We start from the raw sequence: 21385 nt of genomic DNA, 5'->3' as shown, positions 1-21385 counted from the left end.
GGTAAAATATGAAAAGTAAAATGTTGTGAATTATTGAAATTGGATAATGGATATAACACATGCATTACACACTATTTTTGTATGTTTGAAAATTTTTATAATAAAATGATTTTTAAATTGTAATCAGAAAAATAAAATGAAATAAATTAGCCCAATCAACAGATGGGATTATTTCCCAGTTGTAACTTGATATGAACTCACGAAATTTCAGGGCACAGACTTGAAAGTTGGCCTTATCTCAACAGGTTATAATTTTTTACTAGAGGCCTACCCAGTGCACGAATTTCTGCATGGGTGGGGTCTAGCTGGCCTGCCCCGATGGGAGCCCATCAGGCTGGGCCAGCGGAGGGGAGGGGCCGTGAGCAGTTGGCTGGCCAGCCCCACCCCTGATCAGGGTGTTGGGGGTCGATCAGGGGCAGGGCTGTCCTGGGGGAGGGGCCACAGGTGGTTGGCAGCTGGCCCCACCCCCAATCAGGGTGTTGGGGGCTGATCGGGGGCCAGACTGGCTGCAGTGGGGCCAATCAGGGCCCAGATCAGGCTGGTTGGCTGTTGCAGTGCGTGTCATAGCCACTGGTTGGTCTAGTCGTTTTACCGTTCTGGTTGCTGGGCTTTTATATATCTAGATCATTTAGTGCTTTATGTTATTTTCTGTCATTTAGTCCAGGCTTGAAAGCACTTTGAATTATTATCTCCAAGGCAAAAACTCAGGTCTAAAACTACCAAAATTTCCACTAGTGAGTCTCTGTTCCTGGAAGGTGTGACTCCCTGTATTTGCTTATCTCTTTCCCATCATGGTTCAATGGTTTGCCCTATTTTCTGCCCTCTTATAGATCCAAGAAAATCTAGTTGATTTTTTGAATCTGTTCAGCTTTTTACTCCTTATTAGGACTTCCAAGTTCCTTACATGTGGAACCAGAAACCAGAAGTTCTCCTGTTGAATTTTATTAGTTAAGTGACATATGAGAAATCTGATCCTTATTCATAACTGTAAATAAATAATTCACAATTTAGTGCTCATGTTCTCTCTCTGGTTTTTTATCTCACCCTTTCTTCCTTTTTTAGAATGAAATTAAAATTTTTGGGAACTATTTTATTTTCTTTGGAACTATTAAATAAGAAGTTGACACGTAGGTAAAGGAGAATTAAACACAAAAAACATAAGCTGAGATTTATTAAGTACTTCCTGGGTGCCTGGCATGGAGCTTAATTGATTAATACTCTTGAATTAGTCTGTTGGTTTTATTGATTTTGTTTATTTTTTAATTTTATTTTTTAAATTTATCTTTATTGTTGAGAATATTATAGGTGTCCACCTTTTTTCCTCCATTGTCCCCCTCCAGCCAGTTCTCACTCCACCCCAGGCCTTCAACTCACTATTGTCTGTGTTCATCTGTTGGATTTAAATCCTGATTATGGCCTGTAGCTGTGGGACCTTGGGCCTCACTTTTCTCAACAGTAAAAAGGTATAATACTATAGTACTTAATAGAGTTTTGTGATGATTAAATGAGAAAATGTGTAAAATTTCTATCATAGTGTCCTCTATATGGTCAAATGCTTGATAAATGCACTTACTTTCAGTACTTGAGTGATCACATTTCGTTATCACAAAAGCTCTGGTCTATAGGTACTTTTATTTCCTCCATTTTAAAGATGAGGAAAAAAAGCTTTTGATGATACTAAGGTCTTTTTCTAAAGCATTTAGGTCAAGATTTGACTGAATCTAGAAACTACACACACACCTTTAACTTTTATGCTCTATTTCCTCCTAATTAGTAAGAAACAGATTTAAGATAAGGGCTCAAAGAAATATTTCTTTTTTTAATTAAATGTATTTTATTTTCTAAAAAATATTTTTATTGATTTCAGAGAGGAAGGGATAAGGAGAGAGATAGATACATCAATGATGAGAGAGAATCATAGATTGTCTGCCTCCTGGAGTTCCCCTACTTGGGAATGATCCTGCAACCCCGACATGTGCTCTGACCAGGAATCCAAATGTGACCTCCTGGATCTTAGGTTGAAGTTCAACTACTGTGCCATACTGACCGGGCCAAAGAAATATTTAGCAGTGGCCTTAAGATTCTTGTGCTCATGCAAGTGAGTAATCAGTTGTTCTCTCAAAGTTGGTTACATGAAATGGGAGTCTTATTTTAATGGACCGTTCAATATTTTATACATACCTATTTTACCAATATTAGTTTTTTTTGATGATTAAGTAATTATTTTATTAAGATATTTTTGTAATTATAAAAATAATATATACATTATACAGAAAATATTGAAAATACAGAAAAGTACCCCAAAGTAATGTGTATGTTTCTAGTACTTAGAGACAGCTGTTTTTAAAAAAGATTACGTACACTTTTTATCCTAAAAAAGGTTTCCCCAGTTTTATTGAGGTATGATTGACAAAAATTGTATACTCACATTTTACAATTTGATATTTTTAAGAAGTAACTACATGATTTCATGTACATACATATTGTGAAATGACTACCACAATTAACACATCTGTATCACCTCACATAGTTACCATTTTTTTTCCTTTGTGGTGAGAACTTAAGATCTATTCTCGGCATATTACAAGTATATAATACAGTATTATTAAGTATAATCACCACACTGTGTATTAAATCCCCAGAATTTACTCATTTTATAATGTCATTAAGAAATAAATAAATTGGTTACTGAGGAAATTTACTGCATTACTGAAGAATATAAAATTACACTCTAAATTTTATTTGAAAGTTATTCCCTACCTTGAAGAACCGCACTAGATATTACGTGTTTTCATATGGGCATATCTTCCTTAACTCAATGTTCTCTCATAAAAACTATTTTCTAGGAAAGTGTTACAAAAACATTTGACTGTACCAACTAAATCTCAGGTCCTAGAACCACAAGTGATAATAATGTGAATATGCCTTTCCTTACTTCAATTTAGGGCTAGGTAAATAGTTTAATAGTACTCATTATCATTAGATATCAGTTTCTTAGTATAAAACATTCTTCTTATTTAGTTCTGGATAGAACTATTTTTTAGTATTTGGGAAATCAAGTTTGATGGAATGGTAAGTGAAATTTCAATCTTTTAAGTTTTTACTTGCAAAATCTTACAAAAATTATTTAATTTCTCTGAAGCTTAATTATTGTGAATGAATAGAGTAATGCCAAATTACTATATTGATAATAAGGATTAAATTCAGTAGTTAATGTGAAAAACTTTTGTAAGCTGTTATATGAAAGACAAATATAAATTGTTGATGAAATCATTCATAAATTGAGAACCTCTTGTTTATGAAGAAAAGGAAGAAATGGATTATCATTTAGTGGATTTTTGCTATGGGTCAAACAAGACTTTATATCTATTTTCATTTAATACCTTTATCCCATTTTTCCTAATGAGAAAACTGAAATTCAAGGGAAATGAGTAACTTGTTTCAGTTCATAGCTTGTGAATGTATAAGCTTGATTCATATCTGGGTTTGTTTGACTTTAAAGCCCATATTCTTTCTATCAAAACATTCTGCTTCTCATCCACCTAGAGAAGGAGTGTACTGTCCATGAATAATTGAGAGTGAGATAAAAAGCTAATCTTTCAGGTTCTCATTAAGATACAGTGATGCCTTACATTTATTATTCCTCCTTTTACTATCTCTAAATATTTCAAAATGATTTGCTTATTTTTCTTTTTAACAGCAGTATTAGTTGGGTAGAAAACTGTGAGATTTCTGATGTGATTAAACAACTACATATTGTACATCACAAATGACCTCAGGTCATTTAGCTGAAAAAAGAGTCATGAAGAACATTTATGGTTTGTAATGCAGTTCAGAAGTCAATAAAATACTTTAAAAAAATCAAAATTGTTAATTTTAGTGAAGCAGATGGTATATATCACAATACATTTCAACTGATTTTTTTGTAATACTTAGGTAATCATGATTTCAAATTCATTGATTAGAATTACCTACCTTATGCAGAAAATATCCCCACAGAAACCAACATTTAAACATTTCTTATCTTTGGGGAGGGTCTGGAAAAAGGCAAATTCCACATAGTTTGAGTATGTTACACAGAGGGGTTAAGAGGGGAAAAGAAATCACAGAAACTAAATTACATTCAATTTATTTCTAAGTCAGCTTTTCATAGTGCAGCTTATTTTGTTGGAAGTGCATTCTCTTTTATAGAACATTAGGCATATCTATACTCAAATAAATACGAAACATTTAAAAATCCAAAAAAAATTATGTTTTGATTATCCATACCTTATTTTCCATCTGTTAGTACAAATAATCAAGGTTATTGTATTTTCAAAAGCGCTGGAGAATGTTATGCTTCCTGCAAAGGTATAATAGAATATGTATCAAAACAGTAGTATGTTTTGCAATGCTTGTGCAATTAATTGATTATTCCTGCTGATAATGGAGTTGCCAGAAGTTATGATGGCATCCTATGTACATTCATTAAAAAACATTTATTTAATTATACAGCACTTACTACATTCAAAACATTGTACTTTGCACTCTATTAAGATACAGGGATGGCTACAATATGACTTTCGCTCCAGGAACATTGAAATTTCATGGAAGAGATAGGCCCGTAAACAACCAACTGTATTTGCCCTAATAAATGTTCCTGTTTTTGTACAATTACTCTTTCTCTTTCCTGGGAAAGAAACTAATTTTTATTGCGTATTCATTATTTGTAGACATTATACTCCAAAAATTAATACATTTTACTGTGCTTTGAATAGTACCTTACACTTTGTAAGCACTCAACAAATATTACGTTATTATTATCAATTTAATATGATAATCAAAACTCTATGCGATAGCTCTTCTTATTCTCATTTTATAGATGAGCTATACAAGACTTGGATAAATAACTTGCTTAAGGATACATAGCTAATAAGTATTATTCAGATCTGAGTCCATGGCCCATGTTGCAGAATAGTGGTCTCAAAAGTAGTGTACATGCACTCTAGGAAATATGCAAGATGGTTTATTAGGGCTTGAGAAGATACCAAATCTTTTGTATATATTTTTTTATTTTAAAGAAATTATTGGTGACTAATATTTAATATGTAGATTGTTGCTGGCAATGTCAAAGTATTATTTACACACAATGTAAGTTATACAAAGCATCTTTGTTTTAAAATTGATTTCAGAGAAGAAGGGAGAGGGAGAGAGAGATAGAAACATAAATGAAGAGAAAGAATCATTGGTCGACTTCTTCCTGCACGCCTTCTACTGGGGATCAAAACCTGGGACCCTTCCATCCGCAGGCTGACGCTCTATCCACTGAGGCAGACCTGCTAGGGCTATACAAAGCATCTTGAGGGGAGAGTGGGACTTGGTTTCTTTTAAGATTTGGAGGTAATGAATTTTATTTGTGCCTTGTTATAAGAAGTCACAGAGTACATTATCTGCTTTTAACTAAACCAACACTTAGAAAACAGACAACTAAAAATATAGTAAAATAAAGATACTACTAATAATCCATGCACATTTGAACAAGAATATATCTCTCTAATACATATTATGAACACTTTGTCAGCTACATTACAAAGTAAAAGCAATGCCGATTTAATCATATTTGATAATAAATGAACCAAAAATAATGATCAAGAAGTCTATTTGAAATGTGGATTTATATTCATTCTCATTAAGGATGAACCTCATCCTTAGAGTATGGTGTACCTTGAAGTATAGAAAATGAGATGGTTGAAGGCCTTCTCATTGGTAAGGCATTAAAATTTAAATACCTAGGTCATGAAGCAAGCAGTGTTTAATGTCACATGATTCTCAGTCCAGACTTTACAAAGTCATTAAGTTAATGTTTAAAATTCTTTTGGGGATTATTTTTAACTGAATATCAGGAAAAGACAAACACATATATCATTAGAAACACTGTGCTTCCCTCAATAGCAAAAATGATTGAAGTTATGCATGAAAAATAATATAGTAACAAACTAGCACATTTATTTGTTAGCAAATGCTGCTAGAAGATTGTAGAAAACAGTCCTGAAGATTTAAAGAAATAATTACTTGAATATATGATACAGTTTGAAAGGTTTACTATATAGTTAAAGTACCAATATTTGTAATATTTCAGCCAATGGTATTTGTTACATTTAATCTAAGTAATGTTAAGAACTATATTTTTAGAAATCACTAAAAGAATTACTGGAGAAGATACCTAGCTAAGCATCAGAATTCTAAGTAAAACAATGCATTTGTACAAAAAATATCCTATATAATAAAACCCTAAAATGCAAATCGACCAAACTGCAGATTGACCGGTTGCTATGATGCCCACTGACCACCAGGGGGCAGACAGTCGACCGGTCGACCAGTCATTATGACATGCACTGACCACCAGGGGGCAGATGCTCCGACTGGTAGGTTAGATTGCTGCTGGGGTCTGGCCAATTGGGACTGAGCGAGACAGGCTGGACACGCCCTGGAGCCTTCCCTCTGTCCCTCCCCGGCTGGCCAACCTCCCACGTCCCTCCCTGGCCCCAATTGTGCACCAGTGGGGTGCCTCGGCATGCCCTGCACCCTCTCAAAATCTGGGACCCCTTGGGGATGTCAGAGAGCCAGTTTCGGCTCAATCCCGCAGGCCAGGCCGAGGGACCCCACTGGTGCACGAATTCTTGCACTGGGCCTCTAGTAATTTATAAGCAAGCTATTTTAACAAATCAGTTGAAGTTAAAAGTGGTGTAGGATGTCATTTATATGATTAATATGTTGTGTTTTTCAAATAAAAGCTTTTAAATGGTAGAAAATAATAAAATTGGAAGAACAGTACTTTGTAATAAGATTGATAGTGGCCATGAATATTGTTTGCACCATATCAGGTTCACTGGTTAGTCAGTGGCAGACTATTGAGAAGCAATATCAAATTTATTCAGTCATGTATTTTTCTTTTACACACTGACAAAGAATTCTGTTTTACTGCCCTCTTCAATGATGACAGATGGCTGACATTACTATACCTTATAACATATATGCATTTTCAAAAAAACAAACACTTATCTCTATTTTTAAAAGTAATAGTACCTATAATAAATGAGAAAGTAACTACTTTTTGAAAAGCTCATGTTATGAATGTTTGTAATTATTTTCTTTTTTATGTTATTTTTATGGCATTGTTTAACAAAATTATACAGGTTTTAGGTGCCCAATTCTACAATATCTGTACACTGTAGTATGTGTTCACCACTCTAAGTCAAGTCTCTGTCCATCACTTTCTATCCCCCTTATACCCTCCTCCTCTTCTCCCACCCCTCCTTGTAATTATTTTCATTATAATGTAATTTTGTTGCTAAAACCAATGTTAATTGTAAAACTCTGGTTTCTATATAATTTAAAAACTATACAAAATTGTACCTGACTACCTGGAACCAAATTTTATAACTTGTTTTAAAAATCTTCTAAATGAAATCTTTAAATCAATTTAAAATTTTTTTGTTGAAAAATAAAAATGCTAAAATACCCTGGTTAATAAGAATGACTGATTGACATCCGGGAAGATGGAAACTTACTAGCCAGATTTAAACAAAATCTTTTACATAATTGGTGGTTAGGAATGAAAACTGAATATTGTGATTTAATAATCACATTTGGATCTACTATTTTATGAAGCTACCCCACCCCCACCATGGCAACCTGGATAGTTAAGTATCACAATAACCTGAACATAGTATCAGATTTTAAATGACTGTTTTACAAAGTGTAAAACCGAGCCAAGATATAAAGAGTGACAAATATTTAATCAAATTACTCTGTCTAAATATTTTGTTTTTTTAGTAAGAGCAAAAATGTTTTCCAGTTGTTGATAAATACAACAAAATTAAAATTTGAGTATTGTTTAATTCTTATTTATCTCATCCTTTATTTATTTATTTATTTATTTATTTATTTATTTATTTAATATATTTTTATTGATTTCAGAGAGGAAGGGAGAGGTTGAGAGAGATAGAAATATCAATGATGAGAGAGAATCATTGATTGGCTGCCTCCTGCATGCCCCCTACTGGGAATTGAGCCTACAACCCTGGTATATGCCCTTGACCAGAATCGAACCCAGGACCCTTCAGTCTGCAGGCCAACACTCTATCCACTGAGCCAAACCAGCTAGGGCTATCTCATCCTTTAGAATGCCTGTTACTTCATTCTATGTTTATAATATAGTAGTATATATCTATAACTATATATATATGTGTATGTGTGTGTGTATATATATGTGTATGTGTGTGTGTGTGTATATATATATATTTGAGGTTAAAGAAGCAGGGGCCGTCACATCTGAAACAACCAAACGGACGACCGACCAGGCTGAGTGGGGCGACAAGGCCGGCAGGGAGGTTAGTGAGGGATGACCAAACGACTGAACAGCAGGCTACGTAGGGTGAACAGGCTGTCGGGGTGGGGGGGGGGGCAGCAGTGCGGGGTGACCAGGCTGGCAGAGCCGGGCAGTGAGGGGCAATGAGGCCGGCGGAGGGGGGCAGTTGGGGGTGACCAGGTTGGCAGGGTGGGGCAGTTGGGGGCAACCAGGCCGGCAGGGGGGGCAGTTAGGGGAGGTCAGGCAGGCAGGCAGGAGAGGAGTTAGGAGCCAGCGGTCCTGGATTGTGAGAGGCAGTTGGACATCCCCTGAGGGGTCCCAGAGTGGAGAGGGTACAGGCTGTGCTGAGGGGATCCCCCCCCACCCCGTGCACGAATTTCTTGCAACGGGCCTCTAATGCTGCGACCCTTTAATACAGTTCCTCATGTTGTGGTGACCCCCAATCATAAAATTATTTTCACTGCTACTTCATAACTGTAATTTTGCTACTGTTATGAATCGTAATGTAAATATCTGATATGCAGGATGTATTTTCATTGTTACAAATTGAACATAATTAAAGCATAGTGATTAATCACAAAAACAGTATGTAATTATATATGTGTTTTCTGATGGTCTTAGGCGACCCCTGTGAAAGGGTCATTCGACCCCCAAAGGGGTTGCGACCCACAGGTTGGGGACCCGGAGGTTGAGAACCGCTGATATATACACTTACTTACATTAATCAGTGCCCAGTCAGTAAAACAGATATGATTCAAAACAGTGACTTTAATCTGGAGAATTGTTTGCAAGTGTTGGAAAATCTGGTGGAAGGAATAAAAGGTGGCACTGTTATTTAGCTGAGTACCTGTAGAAGCAAGGGAAAGTTTTGTTACACAGAGCTTACAACAGCACTGTGATGCTCACTCAGGCAGCTGGAGCTCTGCTGCAGCTGGAGCTGTTGGAATCACCATTACCACTGCTTTTCAGGAAGCCAGGTGCCTGCATGCCTACTGATACCAAGAGCCCAGGAGTCTACTGTTCCACTGAAGCTGGTGGGATTTATCAAGGCTGCTAAAGCTTCCAGTCACCTGTGATGGCTGCTACTGTTCTACAACTGCAGTCCCATTGCTGCAATCAGCAGTCATGAGGGCCAGATCCCGAGTTCTGTGTTGCAGAGGCTGCTGAAGCACCATTGCTGCGATTTCTAGTGTCAAAAGCCAGAGAGGGGGAAGAATTCTCTCTGATTTTCTACCAGTGCTTTCCATTCTGACAAAGCAATCTGGGAAATGTAGTTTTCAGGTTCCACCACAGAAGAGAGCTTGGAAAGGGTGGGATGTAGAGAATCACAGACAAATGATCTACATAGAGTTCAAAATATTTTTACTGATGGGTGTATAACTTTTGAAAATTGAAGAATCCATTGCTCTAGAGTGCAAGGGTAGTAGCTCAATAGTAAAACTATGTGTAACTTCAAGTTTATTAGCTTGTTAAAGAGTCAGATTCTGGTTGTTATTCAGGAAGCACACATTGGTAACATATCACTTATTTACAGTCACTATCTGTTTTAATTAGTTACTTTAACATTTCTTATTGGTCTATGCCCATGGCTTATCAACTATAAATATTTTACCTATTAACTATCACTGCCTAAAAACTGTGCTGATTTATTATTTATTTCTATATATTTATTATTTTAACTTTAAAAATAAAAATAATAGTGAAAATGTAGCCCTGGAAAAGTTCAGAATTTGCTTTATTTATAACATCTAATATTTTGTAATATAAAATATTTTATATTTATTATTTTATTGTAAACATTTTAAACATATGATTAAATTGCGAAAGCACAAATTAATTATTGAATGGCATATTGAACTTAGTGGTTTTATTGGTAGAGGGAGTTTAAGTAGAGAGGTTTAATTATTTTAGTCAAAATCATGAATTTTATTAAATTGCTTGCAGTTTATTTCAGTTGCAGACTTTTAGATAAGACAAAGTAAGAAGTGTGTAATATTATAGTCCAAGACCATTATATTTATAAAATGAAATCCACAATGATGATTTATCTCTTCCATAGCCCTTTTCATAATTAATACAAATTTAATTATGGGCAGTGTTCTCTTATTGATTATTAATAAAACTGTTTCCTCAACTGGCGAAATACTTACGTTTATATTCTACATAGGTTTAAATGATGTTCAGAGCATATTTCTGTCTTGTGGAAGGACTGGTTATTACATTTTCATTTGTGAAATGTCATCAGTTTGAAGTAGAGTAGACATCTTATGTAGTTAATGATGATAAGTTCAAATTTATGGATATTCACCCTGAAGTTGAATTTGTTTATTTGATAATTTTAAAATACCCAATGTGATTATTGAAATAAAACTTAATTTAATGTAATTAATTTTAAATTTTCTATTTAATAAGAATCCTGTAAAACATATCTGATACATTATAAATTGTGAATGCACATAATCTGATTAAAGAGGTTTTTCTGTATTTTTTATTAGTAGAAATGAAGATTAAAATTTTATGTAGATTCTTTTTAAAAAATTGGTATGACCATGTATATTTGTTGTTTTTTTTTGTTGTTGTTGTTTTAAATATATTTTATTGATTTTTTTTTACAGAGAGGAAGGGAGAGAGATAGAGAGTCAGAAACATCGATGAGAGAGAAACATCGATCAGCCGCCTCCTGCACATCTCCCACCGGGGATGTGCCCGCAACCCAGGTACATGCCCTTGACCGGAATCGAACCTGGGACCTTTCAGTCCACAGGCCGACGCTCTATCCACTGAGCCAAACCGGTTTCGGCAGATATTTGAAAGGTTATGGTTGTGACCCTATAATGTATTGGGGTTAAATGAACTTTCTTAAACAAAATTAAAATATACTGTTTCTATCCATTTTGAATCATCCCAATGGCCTGTTGCCTCAGAGGAATTAGCAAGCTGCTATCCTGCTGACTCTATTATTAATAACTGGCTTCAAAATTACTGGACAGATTGTTATTAATGTTTACAACCCTTTACTCAAACTGGTTCATGATATGCTTCTTTGGTCACTTTTGAAAATTATTTATTTATACGCTGCTTTTCTTCATTATCCTTTCTTTAAATTTTACTTTGAGACACAATATACATTAAAATACACACACACACACACACACACACACACACATATATTAGAAGCCTGTTGCACGAAGATTCGTGCAGTAGGTCGTCCTTCCCCTGGCTGCTGGCACCGGTTTTCCTCCGGCATCCGGGACCCCCGCCTTTGGTTCAGCCGCAGTGGAGAAGCCAAGCCTCTTCAGTCTTCAGTCTTCAGTCTTCAGTCTTCACTCCCGGCCGGAGCCTTCAGTCTTTGCTCCGTGCCTGCATATGCAAATTGACCTCCATCTTTGTTGGGTTAATTTGCATAATCACTCTGATTGGCTGGTGGGTGTAGTGGAGTGACATCAATTTGGATGTTTCTCTTTTATTAGTGTAGATATATATATCTGCTTATATAAAAGTATTGAAATTATTTGGTGAATGCTTTCAAACCTGTTCCCCATTATTAGTCTTCTTCCTATCTTTCTCCTTATTGTTACCAGTTGTTTATTCTAGAACATTTTTGGAGTAATTTTGTCAAGCCCCTTCCTCAATACCTTGCAATTTCATTTGGATTGAATTTAGGCCTGAACTCTACCACTTCTTAGTTATGTGACTTTGGACTTTAGTTTTCTTATAAATGAAAGCACTACCTTTTTAATAATGCTCTTGGGAAGATTAAATGAGATAGTGTATGTAGCACTACACACAATTCCTGACAGCTTTTGTAGATTGGAAGAACTGAAGACAGCTTTTTCATTTAGTCACCATGCAGGTTCTCACGAATCTGCTGGACATACAACAGCTACAATTAAGATGCCTCTTTTATATCTTCTGTGGGGCTTTTAACTTTCCTTTATTATACACTGTAGTTTCTGTTTATTTCACAAAATTTAATATAACCTGTACATATGAATAAATTATTGTGTCAGTATTGAAACTTTAAAGACAGTTGCTAGCACACACTGTCTTAGATTGTTTAGCAGAGAGGATTGAGCATAGAGCTGGAAGAATTCATGTAATATATGTCTAACATTATCTTAGAGCATAAGTACAATGACACTTTTATGTTTTTTAATTCTTTAGTTCAAAATTTTTTGGTTGTGTCATGAAAGTACTTTCACCCCCTAAATTTATGATGATATATCATTTAAGATTAGTTTATAGGTATAGTAACAACAATAACCATTGTTATAATTCAGACAGTAATTTCTATGCCTCTTCTTCACTTGGCCATATTTGTCCCATATATTTGTGGGAAAAGGTGATTGACTAGTAATAATATCTGAGTGATTCTATGCTAAACACACTTTTGACTTTTTACTATTCACTATTAGCCATTTACTGGTCACTCTTCACAATACCACTGGTTACTTCTTGGAACTCCTGGAGTATTTTCTCATTAGGGAGTTTCTATGTTTGCAAAGGTGTGGTAGTATGGCAGTACCTTCATTTTTTATCCTCTTATTTCTCATTACATTACTAAGCAAGGCTGTAGAATATATCAAGCTATCCATAGGTTTAGAGAGTAGAATATTTGCATTGCAAAATGTAAAATTCTTATAATTTAATATTAGGCATCACTTTAAAAAAATCTTTTGGCCATCTTGACATTGGGAATTTCTTACTGTCCACCTTTCCTGTCATTCTCCTCTCATTTCCTTTCATTTCTATGCTTCCCTTCCTTCAAATTGTTAACTTCTTAGGCAGTTCACTTTAACCCCACAAAAATTATTATTCAAGCTTCACTCCCTGACCCCAGCTAGCTTACCTAGGTGTTCTCAAAGGAGATGCTTCCATTCCTATGAAGAATACTCAGGCCAACTTCATACTTACACTTGCATTCTTAACATTGTAGATGTGCAAGAAATAATGGGTAAATGAAATGTAAAAGCAAGCTGAATTTTCATCTTAGAGATAATGTGAATTAAAATTCTGCTATCTATAGGGCAGTACTTTTTTTTTTAGAATATATTTTATTGATTTTTTTTGCAGAGAGGAAGGGAGAGGGATAGAGAGTTAGAAACATTGATGAGAGAGAAACATAGATCAGCTGCCTCCTACACACCCCCTATTGGGGATGTGCCTGCAACCAAGGTACATGCCCTTGACCGGAATCAAACCTGGGACCTTTCAGTCCACAGGCCAATGCTCTATCCACTGAGCCAAATCAGTTAGGGTGGGCAGTACTTTTTTATTCAAATTTTATTATGGCATTTTTCCAATACACAGAAAATTTGAAAAGTATTACTTTACCCCCCCTACTATAACCATTTTTCCCCCACAAGATCTAAAAGTAAGAATGTTTTCTATATTATTTAACATATTATTAAATGCTATTTACAAGTTGTTTATATAATCCTTAGAATTCAAATTTATTAAAGTTTTTAATCAAGATTTATAATACCATGTATTGTTGCTTTGTTCATTTGTTCTGTCATTCATTCATTCATTCAAGAAAACTTTATGGAGCTTCAACTGTATTTCAGGTGTTTTGCCAGGTATTGGGTTGACAAAGCTTAATAAGTAGAGCCTCTTCCTCAGCCCAGTGGAGAAAGGAAAAATGACTACAGCACTGCAAAAGGCATAGTAGATGTACTCCCAGTGATATAGTTTACATGTAATACTTTGTTTTTGTCTTAAACTCAAATATTTGTTGACTAGAATTGAACTTAGACATGCATCTTTTCTCACATAAGAATCATATTACTAGCCTACTGTTAGTAAACTACCATTTATCTATACTTTTTGTTTTGGGGGCTCTGATGGGATACAATTTTAAAATAGATGACCAAGATTAGGGCTTATTATCTAACTAGAGGCCCAGTGCACGAAATTTGTGCATGGGTAGGGTCCCTAGGCCTGACCGGCAAATCAGGGCTGATCGGGGGCCTTGCCTGCTGGGGCCTTCCTTCGTTCCGCGCTGCCCCCTGGTGGTCAGCGCATGTCATAGCGAGCCATCAAACTCCTGGTCTCCCAGTTGAATTCCCAAGAGGACACTTGGAATATTAGTCATATATATATATCACTAATATATATAGATTAGGCCACATAAAATTGACTTTATGATGGTGACCTGAATGACAGCGCCAGTAATTCATTAGCATTTATTCATTTTGTTCCACTAATACCAGACTTTGCTTTTCCACTCATTTATTAGAGCTAAAAAGTTTTGTTCTGTACATCATTGCAACATACTCTTATTTTTATGCCTCCTTTTAAACCCGGACAATAAAAATACCTTTTGGGAATGTTCTTGTGAACAGTCTTAAACTATCAACATGTTTTCCAGTTTCCTCAGGTAATATAAAAACATTAATAATACCTGAGAAAGGATGTAGCAAAAGTATTTTTGGGACAGTGGTAAATACTTCTGAAAATTAGTTGACTTTCCTTTAAAAAGGTAAAAAACAAATTCTTACCTGTTAAGTACTTTTGAAAGCACTTATTTGCCAAGACAACAATCTCTGATCAAAGTACAGTACATTATAACTTTTAAAATTAATGAAATTTTACGCTCCAGGGCAGTAGCTATCACTGATTTCTACACTCATGTAAGTACTGTGTACTTGTAGAAGACACTTTACTAGGCACCTTGGGGACTATGGATAAAATGTACTCAAGGGGTCTATAAACTGTTAGAGAATAACAATTTGTGGGAAAATCTATCTTTAATACCTCCCCCCTGCTCCAGGAATGAATGCATGTGAGCAAAAACACACACCTATTTCATAAGACACATTTTAAATTTAGGTATTTCTATTTGATTTGTTGAATTTTATTTTTAGCTTTTTGAGGGAAGAGCACAAAGTTGAAGGCACTGTATTACATGGGATATCACATTATGTAGTTGGAGGATTATTTGCTTGCACTAATATTTACATGTCTGTCCCCCAGCAGCCTGTGAAGTTTGCAAAAGCAGAAAGTACATCACACATTTTATCTTCACTTTCTAAAGTGAAATGGCAGTGCACATAATGGGCATGCAATGTGTATTTAGTTAATGCACAACGATCAGAGCAAGGGTAAATTCTTTCTTGTAGAATGAGTCTATCATAATCTTCAAAATACAACTATTAATAGTTCAAACTTAAAACCAACTGTTTAAAGTCACGTTGATATTCAGCATCTCTTACAAATAATTTATAATTGAATCCTTGCTTTTTCTATGCCTGTTTCAGGCTATGGGAAACAAGACATTTTTATTGTATTTTATTTAATATTTAGTTTTTTAATAATTATTTGCATTAGTATTAGCTATTGTACTTGAACTAAGAAACTTTTAAAAAACTATATAGAGATGTGTGTTTTTTTCCCTTAACACAGCATTCAGAAGAATAATCTGTGGGAACTATATATAATTCAAGTAGGCTTCATAAATTGATTATTGATTATAGGTTATTTTCCAGTTAAAGCGAATGGAAGCACATACTTGGAGATATTTGGTAATAAAAAAGGTGGTTAAATGTATAATTTAAACTTTTAAATATTGTTGCTAGACTCAAACCAAATGTATTGAGAGCTCTGGGTATAAATTTATAAGGGCAAATTTGCACTATGCTGTATTAGTAATTAAGGTAGGGTGAAGAATCATCAGGATATGTTATGTTGGGTTTTACTCATATCCACAGAATCTTATGGCTAGATGAGGCCTTAGTTATTATTAGATATTGGGAGATGGTATGACACAGGGATTAAATACATGAGCTCTAAACCAGACAGGTGAGTTCAAATCATATTACTGCTATACTGTGTGATCTTAGGCAAATCTTAACCTCTCTATCACCTGGGAAATGCAACAAAAACAATCTACGTTATAAGATTATTAGGATTTAATGAGTTAGTAAATGGAAAGTACTTAGAAGAGTACCTGGCACATAGTAAGCACCTAAACACTAGCTATCATAATAATTACTGTTATCCAGTTCTATTCCTTTAATTTTTTTTTATAATATAAAGAAATGGAAGCTGAGGACAGTTACATGCCTTGCCCAGGGCATGCAGACTACTCATGGCAATGCTGAGAACAAAACCAGTTTTTAACTTTCACTTTAGGATTGATTTTTCTACAGCATGAAATTTCTTCATGGCATATCAACATACTAAATTTAATAACTTTATAAGTTTCAGAATATGATAGTCATCTAAGATGATGATTTCACGTGGTGCTGTGGTTAATTCAATACCTGGGTCTTCTGTCCCAGCAGGGAGAATGTATCTTGAACTCTAGAAAGTATTAAGAATGTGCCACTTACTGTGCTTGGAATCCAGTAGAGTGTGCAGATATGGAGAAAGTGTTGAGATGTGCGTTTTTCAGCTAGCTGGTTCTTTAGAAAAGGTGAATAGCCTTATGGTCCTTACATTCCTTTTGGCTCCTGCTGGTAAAAATAAGATACTCTCTTATTCTCCTTGGGTTAAAACAAAATGAAACTATCAAGAACCTTTTTTTAAAAAAGTTATGGCATACTAATTTGAATATCTAATTTGAATCAGTCTGTCAAACTGTGAGACTTGTGTGTTTTTTTTTTTAATATGTTTTCATTGATTTTTAGAGAGATAGGAAGAGGGAGAGAGAGAAAGAGAGAGAGAGAGAGAGAGAGAGAGAGAGAAAGAGAGAAACAGTGATGAGAGAGAATCATTGACTGGCTGCCTCCAGCACACCCCACACCGGGGTCAGCCCGCAACCTGGGCATATGCCCTGACTGGGAATCACACTGTGACTTCCTGGTTCATAGGTCAACAGTCAACCACTGAACCATGCCAGTTGGGCTTGTATTATTTTATAAGTGGCATTTTTCTTCATACATTTCAATAAAGCTTCAGAGAAACAGTAGGAGAATAGTAGAAAACCAGAACTGCCAGGCTGAGCAGTAAAGGGAGGGGCAAGATGCCTGCTGGTCCCTTAGTCACACTAATTGTGTTTCAGAAAGTTGTTTTTTAAAGACATGACCAAAAGTAAGGGTCAGTTACATCTCCTTTCCTGTGTGTCTGTACCTGGAGAGGGGAAAACACTACTGCAGCACCAGATAATTAGAATTGGTGGTTTACAACGAGAGTGGAGGTTCTGGACTCTTGGTTTGTTTGTTTGTTTGTTTCTTTCTTTCTTTTTCTTTTTTAAAATGTTTTTATTGATTTTAGAGAGGGACAAAGGGAGGCGAAACATCTATTGACTGCCCCTTGGACGCCCTCTACTGGGGATGAGCCCACAACCTGGGCATGTGCTCTGACTGGGAATTGAACCAGCAACCTCTCAGTGCATGGGCTAATGCGCAACCAACTGAGCAACACTGGCCAGGGCTGGACTCTTGATTTCTTGACAGAATTTTCCTAGGACAGTTTGCATAATGTTTGGCTGGCCACTGCCTTCTAATTTTTATGCTATACATTATCTACTCTTAAAATAGCTAAAACAAAATTGATCTCTGTTCTGAACATGACCCAAGATTTCACTGACATTCTAAAAACTTTTTGTGAATCAGGTGAAGATGTATAATTTATATATTGAAATAATTAAGTTATTTACTTTATTAACTGAAAACATACTTTTAAACGAAGGAACTGATGCTTATATAGTAAAGTAGTTTTATTTATGCAAAGGAACACATTCTAATTTTGAAGCATGGTAAAACACTAAACAATATAAAAGGGTGCTTTTACAATTAATATATAATTAATTATTGATGTCCAAATGCAGGGTTTGAGTAGGTTAGATCCACTCATATTTTTTATTTAACTTTTTAAAATAATATTTAACCTCTAGTATAATGTTTCTAAGTCCCATCTAAGTGGCTCACAACCAAACTTCATAAAAATATTTTAAGGAAGGTGCTGTCTAGGCAAACAATCAGAGTCTAGTCTCAAAATATTGGGGGACAGGGGGAAGGGCATTAAACTAATTCCATTTTCTGATATTTGTAATTCCATAGCTGAAAAAAGATCACTTATGGGAGAAAATACACCTGGGAGTGGGGGAGAGGGGTGGGGAGCACGTGATGGAGTGAGGAGTGTAATACCATCATTATTTTGATTCTAGCGTATGAATAAAATTAGAGTTATCAGGCAAAGAAAAACACCTTTTTTTCCCTTTTAAGAATGGTTTTGAATATTTTTATTTTTCCTTCCTGATAAAAGAACAAGGGATTTCTGTTATGGTTCAGACCCATATTCTATTAAGTCTTATCCTGCTTGTGAGGGAAGCTCCTTATGGGATTTATTTCTGTTGTTATAACACTATGTACTATATGCATTGCACCTGTTCACACAGGGTACATTGCATTGTGATGTTTGTACAGATAGGTGCTCCAAATAAGAATCTAGTCTGCCTTCTTCTAAAGTACTAGTCTATTAGGTACTTAATTAAACTTAATTCTGTTTTTATCTGCAGTATTGCATATAGTCTTGACTTATTTACTGAGCATTGATTTCTTCTTTGCAGTTATCAGTTTTGTCTGGGATCAGTTTTCCTATTGTATTGAATCTGTTTCTTTCAGAGCCTCCTTTAAGACTGCTCTGACTTTAAAATCATTACTAGGCTTTTGTCAGAGCAGATTTGTTGACACTCTTCTCACATTAAAAGAATAAATTTAAAAGATTGCACAAATAAGCTGTGCATTTCACTATTTGCTGCTAATATGCAAGAAATATATTTATGATAATTACATGTACTGTGTGCCAGAACTGAAACAATACATTCCTCATAATGGAGCATAAATAAAGAAGGTGGAGCCAGCTGCTCTTAAACTGTTTATTTGCAAGCTGTAATGATACAGAGAATATACCTTTTTTCACTCTGTTAGTCTGGCAATACTGAACCTGTTGCTGCATTAGACGAGTTGCATTTTGCTGGATAGGGGAAGGAAGGCTGTCTGCTGTCTGGTAGGAGGGCTTTGTCTGTGCCTTTCTCTCTGTTTCTTTCTGTTTTTCTTTCTCTCTCTCCTCTCTCTCTCTCTCTTTCTCACTCGCTTGCTCTGTCTCTCTCTCCCTCACTGACCCCCCTCTCCCTCCCTTTCTTGCTCTCTTTCTCTTCCCGTCTCTGTGGTTTGTAAGGTAGGTTGCAGTGTGTGTATATACACAACATCAAGAGCAGGAAAATGGACTCATTAGGGAGGCAGGCAGTCATTACCACTCACACTGTACTTCCAGGGAGACACCGATTATGAGAAGAGAAACTCAGCGCTGGGGAAGAAGGTAGGGCAGACAACTTTCATAAAAAAAATCCTGCTTCCTCAATTCCCCCCTCCACCTATCATCTCCTTTAGCCCCCAATGCTTTTATTCTTTCTCCCTTGGATTTTAATATCCAGATTTAAGTTTGACAGAGCTGTTGCTACCTTAAAATTTGGAACCTTTATAGGAGGCCTACCCTTTGCTAATTTTCTTCCTACTTATTTAAGGGTGTGCCCTTGTGATTCAGTTTAATTACTTTAAGAATAATTACAAACAAACCTATTTTTCTCACTAAAGTACCAAATAAATCAGTATCTTTCACTCTTTTAAAACAGACCCCTCCGTATGTTTGTTAGTCTCTTTGCTTTTCTTGTCTGTTTATGCACTTCCATCTGTCTGTCTATATATCATGTTGTCCTTATTTATTGCTAATTGGGTTTTGTCAGTTATGTGCCAATGAGTTTTAGCTGTAGTGCCAATGTGGGTATTACCAAAGTGAGACTCTTGTTCTTTGTTTTACATTGAAGTTTAAAGTCCATATTTACAGTTTAAGTCCTTGAAGCAGGTTGAAGACTTTTTGCCCAGCGTATTTATTTGATGGCATTGGCCATAAGATGAGGGGAGTCACCGAGGGTGGGTGAGAATCTAGTAATTATTTTTATCATCACACACTCTTCTGTATTACATCTGGGGGATGTATTTAGAAAGGAATAAGGTACTCTGTTTTGTAACTTTTATTTTGCAGATGGACTTTATAGGGATATCACTGTGGTTAGTAAGAATGCAAACTTTCTTAACAAGCAGTTTTTATCCTAGGACAGTTTCCTTTTAGTATGTTACTGTTTATTTATGCTTGGGGAGGGAGGAATGGAGGGGCTGGCCATCTTTTTACAAAGTGGAAGCTATGGAGTATTTCAGGCCATCTTGTGCAACAACTGTAAGTATTCTCTTAACATTTTGGGGACTATAAATAATGTATTTGTTATTTCAAACATAGTTTTGAGGTATTTTTCCCCCTTTATATTTTTTATTTTTTATGGTGGGAAAAGTTGCATTTCACAACTAGCTGACATTGTTGAAGAGTTTTCCCAGAACAGAGTTCTTCAAAACTCAAGAGTAGTTAAATAAGTCCATTTGAAATGGACTTCTCAATTGAGTTTTATTCTAATTTGTTCAAAAGTAAACTGCTATTCATTTGAGAAAAATTAAGTCAGCTAGTAAGATACAGAAATATTTTCAGCATGTATGTGTGCAACGATAGAAAATGGATGCTGATCTATAGAGATCTTTGATAACAATCACCTTTTTCATAATACATTATTTATTTAATAGAAGTGGCAGACTTTTTTTTTTTTAATTCCATTAGGCCTCTCTGACAACACAAAGAAGTCCATAAAGCAATATTCTTAACCCACCTGGGACACCAGAGCAAATTCCCAAACACATTCTCAATGTTCAAACCTAGTAAAATGTTTATTAAAAATCCATTATTCCAAGTAGGTGGTGAACTTTTGCTGTTAAGTCTTTTTTCACTTTCTTCTAAAAAATTTATTCGGAGACCTTAAATTTGCTTATATTACCTAAACTGTCTTCTCAGCTGGAAAGGCCAGCTTTGATCAAGAGTAGTACAAATAGCCCGTATACTCAGGTTCTAGCAGAGATTTTTTTCTTAAATGGGAACTTTTGGGGGGAGTCAGTCGAAAGTGTATGTTAACAGTGGGTACAAGGGGATTGTGTTTCATATATAATTTTCTTCATTTCAGATTCTTGATCCAAAATTTTGTTTTAAAAC

General features: G+C 35.3%; 1 protein-coding gene across 9 annotated transcripts in view; it reads left to right on the top strand.

The window, feature by feature from the left end:
* ZBTB20 (zinc finger and BTB domain containing 20) overlaps positions 1-21385 on the top strand; it is an 892970-nt gene that overhangs the window by 20145 nt on the left and 851440 nt on the right. Inside the window, exon 1 of one of the 9 annotated variants that reach the window (XM_036352746.1) lies at positions 18476-19615. The exons of the other annotated variants lie outside the window; for them this stretch is intronic. The gene's annotated coding sequence lies outside the window, so the exon portion shown is untranslated. Of the gene's footprint in view, positions 1-18475; positions 19616-21385 lie in introns of those variants that run through there. 9 annotated transcript variants of the gene reach the window in all.

This window comes from Myotis myotis, unplaced genomic scaffold (assembly GCF_014108235.1).
Source record: "Myotis myotis isolate mMyoMyo1 unplaced genomic scaffold, mMyoMyo1.p scaffold_m19_p_2, whole genome shotgun sequence".
In the NCBI taxonomy this organism is placed as follows: domain Eukaryota; kingdom Metazoa; phylum Chordata; class Mammalia; order Chiroptera; family Vespertilionidae; genus Myotis; species Myotis myotis.
Note: the sequence above shows the minus strand (reverse complement) of the source record. Positions and strands in the feature narration are given on the sequence as shown.